The sequence below is a fragment of the Anopheles ziemanni genome (assembly GCF_943734765.1).
Source record: "Anopheles ziemanni chromosome X unlocalized genomic scaffold, idAnoZiCoDA_A2_x.2 X_unloc_14, whole genome shotgun sequence".
Taxonomy (NCBI): domain Eukaryota; kingdom Metazoa; phylum Arthropoda; class Insecta; order Diptera; family Culicidae; genus Anopheles; species Anopheles ziemanni.
Window position 1 is genome coordinate 302,501 of NW_026689752.1, and position 4,479 is coordinate 306,979.

The following is a 4,479-nucleotide window of genomic DNA, read 5'->3' on the forward strand; positions in this document are numbered from 1 at the left end:
GCGGCATACCGTGTGTGGACTAGTTGGACCCACCCTTGCGGTGGACCGACCGGTCAGTGGTGTTTGCGGGTTAACACATGCGAGCGTTGCGGCCCAGAGGCCTTACCGCCTTTCACTGCGGGTTCGTCAAGAACTTGGAGATGGTCGCAACGCATCGGGTCCTCCCGGGGTACTTGGTGTTTGGATGCTGGCTTGGTGATTAAACACTTGATATTCCATCTTCGGATGAATTTCGGGTGTCACCTGTTGCCTAAGACCACTTGCATGTTTAGCTCGCCGTGGGGTAGCAAGCGTTGTGATCTAATGGCCTTACCGGGCAAACACTTTCGGTTCGTCAAGGACTTGGAGTGCCGGGACGGGTTGGCGGATCCATCACTCTGAGTATGCCGGGTTGATACTTGGGGTTGGTTTGGTTTTGGTGACCCAATACTAGATGTACCATCTCGGTGGTATGTCAGTATCACCTATACTCCAGACCACTTGCATGGTTAGCAAGCGTTGTGATCTAATGGCCCAACCGGGCAAACACTTTGGGTTCGCAAGGACTTAGAGTGCCGGGACGGGTTGGCGGATCCAACACTCTGGGTACCTCCGGGTACTTGGGGTTGGTTGAGGACTTGGTGAACAAACACTTGATATACACTCTTCGGATGTACTTCGGGTGTCACCTGTTGTCCGAGGCCACTTGCATGGTTAGCAAGCGTTGTGGTCTAATGGCCCTACCGGGCAAACACTTTGGGTTCGCAAGGACTTGGAGTGCCGGGACGGGTTGGCGGATCCAACACTCTGGGTACCTCCGGGTACTTGGGGTTGGTTGAGGACTTGGTGAACAAACACTTGATATACACTCTTCGGATGTACTTCGGGTATCGCCTGTTGTCCGAGACCACTTGCATGGTTAGCAAGCGTTGTGATTCAATGGCCCTACCGGGCAAACACTTTGGGTTCGCAAGGACTTGGAGTGCCGGGACGGGTTGGCGGATCCAACACTCTGGGTACCTCCGGGTACTTGGGGTTGGTTGAGGACTTGGTGAACAAACACTTGATATACACTCTTCGGATGTACTTCGGGTATCGCCTGTTGTCCGAGACCACTTGCATGGTTAGCAAGCGTTGTGGTCTAATGGCCCTACCGGGCAAACACTTTGGGTTCGCGAGGACTTGGAGTGCCGGGACGGGTTGGCGGTCCCAACACTCTGGGTACCTCCGGGTACTTGGGGTTGGTTGAGAACTTGGTGAAGATACCCCTGTCACCTTGTTCGAGGCCACTTGCATGGTAGCAAGCGTTGTGATACAATGGCCCTACCGGGCAAACACTTTGGGTTCGCAAGGACTTGGGGTGCCGGGACGGGTTGGCGGATCCAACACTCTGGGTACCTCCGGGTACTTAGGGTTGGTTGAGGACTTGGTGAGCAAACACTTGATATACGTTCTTCGGATGTACTTCGGGTGTCACCTGTTGTCCGAGGCCACTTGCATGGTCAACGGTTGAGGTGGTGATGGCGGGTCGGTGCTGTAGGGTGCCGGCCTGTTGGCTGCCTTGGCCGGGTTGGTTGGTTAACACTTGATTGAGCTTGCACCCGAGGGTAATGGCACTTGAAGGTGGGTACCGGCCGGCTGACCTGGTGTGATGGTTGGTTGGTGAACACTTGGCGGTACTTGCACTTGGCTGTGCTTGGACTTGAAGGTGGGATCCGGCTGGCCTAGGCCATTGGTGGTTGGTTGGTGGGTTAGCCCTTAGCTGGGCTGGCTGGCTGGCTGGCCATCGGTGGTGTGGTGTGGTGTGGTGTGTGGAGTCGAGCATCGCGCGCCGTTGCCTTCTTCGGAGTGTTGTGGGTACGCAAGTGCTTGCAGTGCAAAGAGGTTGGTGATGGAGTGACATTGCCTTCACCATGGAGTTGCGGGTACTTAGGTACTTGCAAGGAGATGGTGGTATGGTGGTGTTGCGTGTGTGGTGTTCGATTAGAAAGATATAATTTCTAAGTCCGGATTAGTGCTGTCAGTGGGGCCCCCGCTAACAGGTCCTGCACGGCCACCGTGGGGCTTGACTTGGCGCTATTCCGGACTTGGGGCGATCACGATGTCCCCGTGCGGGACTTAGAAGATGGAAGAACACAAGTACCCTTATCCCATGACTTGTGAGCGATTGGCATACGTTACCACATGAAGAGAAAAATTGGCTAAGTCCTGGATCCATATGATATGAAGAGAAAAATCGGCTAAGTCCAGGATCCATATTATATGAAGAGAAAAATCGGCTAAGTCCCGGATCCATATTATATGAAGAGAAAAATCGGCTAAGTCCCGGATCCATATTATATGAAGAGAAAAATCGGCTAAGTCCAGGAACCATATATAATAACCTTATAATCGGCTAAGTCCAGGATCCATATTACATGAAGAGAAAAATCGGCTAAGTCCAGGATCCATATATATTAACCTAATAATCGGCTAAGTCCAGGATCCATATAATATGAAGAGAAAAATCGGCTAAGTCCCAGATTGGGTCTGTCAGAAATACACTTCCAAGTTACCACGCAAGCAAGCAAGATGGCCTAGTGATGGATCCATATGATATGAAGAGAAAAATCGGCTAAGTCCCAGATTGGGTCTGTCAGAAATACACTTCCAAGTTACCACGCAAGCAAGCAAGATGGCCTAGTGATGGATCCATATGATATGAAGAGAAAAATCGGCTAAGTCCCAGATTGGGTCTGTCAGAAATACACTTCCAAGTTACCACGCAAGCAAGCAAGATGGCCTAGTGATGGATCCATATGATATGAAGAGAAAAATCGGCTAAGTCCCAGATTGGGTCTGTCAGACATACACTACCAAGTTACCTTACAAGCAAGCAAGATGGCCTAATGATGGATCCATATGATATGAAGAGAAAAATCGGCTAAGTCCGAGATTGGGTCTGTCAGAAATACACTTTCAAGTTACCACACAAGCAAGCAAGATGGCCTAGTGATGGATCCATATGATATGAAGAGAAAAATCGGCTAAGTCCGAGATTGGGTCTGTCAGAAATACACTTTCAAGTTACCACACAAGCAAGCAAGATGGCCTAGTGATGGATCCATATGATATGAAGAGAAAAATCGGCTAAGTCCGAGATTGGGTCTGTCAGAAATACACTTCCAAGTTACCACGCAAGCAAGCAAGATGGCCTAGTGATGGATCCATATGATATGAAGAGAAAAATCGGCTAAGTCCGAGATTGGGTCTGTCAGACATACACTTCCAAGTTACCACACAAGCAAGCAAGATGGCCTAGTGATGGATCCATATGATATGAAGAGAAAAATCGGCTAAGTCCGAGATTGGGTCTGTCAGACATACACTTCCAAGTTACCACACAAGCAAGCAAGTTACCACATGAAGAGAAAGCCGGCAAAGTCCGGGAATGTTACCACATGAACTGGAAAATGGGCAAAAACCTACCTTCACAGGGAACGTGAATAAGTAAGGCTGTAGACATCGGATCGACAAGCCAAAGACTGATATGGTAAGGAAATGAGTAGTACAAGCTTTCCTGAGAGTTGCAGAGCTTAGACTGCATATGAACGGAAGTTATTAAGCGTCAAAGTCAGAAAAGTTGCCCGAAGGAACACAAGTTCCAACTTAGAGCATGAATACCGCCTAGACGGTAAGAGGTACGGCCAGGCTGAGGAATAAGAAAATGTTGGCCAACATGTTCCCTAACTATCCCCCGAAGACCGTAAAGCAATCCAACATCAACCAAGAAAGTTATAGCCCGATCAAGGAAACACCTACTTTGCACCGATATTGCACCAAATACATGTACCAAGCACCTTCGGTTGCATACCTGCAGGGGCTTACCATAGTAGGCCATGGAAGACCGATATACCGAACATAATCACTTTCTATCTCCTCGGGTGTTGGAGATAGCGCTTTGCGGTAAAAGAACGAAAGTTAGACCATATCTTGGTGCATCTTTTTGCCCGAGAACACAAGACCCTATCTACCAAGGCAAGAAAGTTGTGTGGGGACAAAATGTCCAAAAGTGCCCAAAGTGGCACACTTGAACCATATATTCGAGAAAAACACAAGTGTGGGCCCGAGCTAGCAAGTTGAAATGTTCTGACCGTCAGTAGCCCTAGTTGAGGTGCACTTATCATTATATGAGGCCAACGTGCCAGCTAGTCTCTAAAGGGGCGATATGGGTGTTCCAAGGTTTGTACCCAATTGAGGAAAAAACAGGGTAAGGTACGGTGTACCGCGAATAACTCGGGCTATAGATGTCCGATCGATGAGTTTGGCATATGTATGGAAAGGTCTCGACGAGACCTAACTACCCTGAAAGTATGAAGGCAAAGACTTGAATGACCGGGAAGTAATTAAGTGCACAAGTGGTAAAGTTGCACCAAAGTCCATGTTACCCGAAGTGGTACATGAACACCCAATATTCGACCAAAACACAAGTTTAGAGACGAGCTAGCGAGCTACATTGTT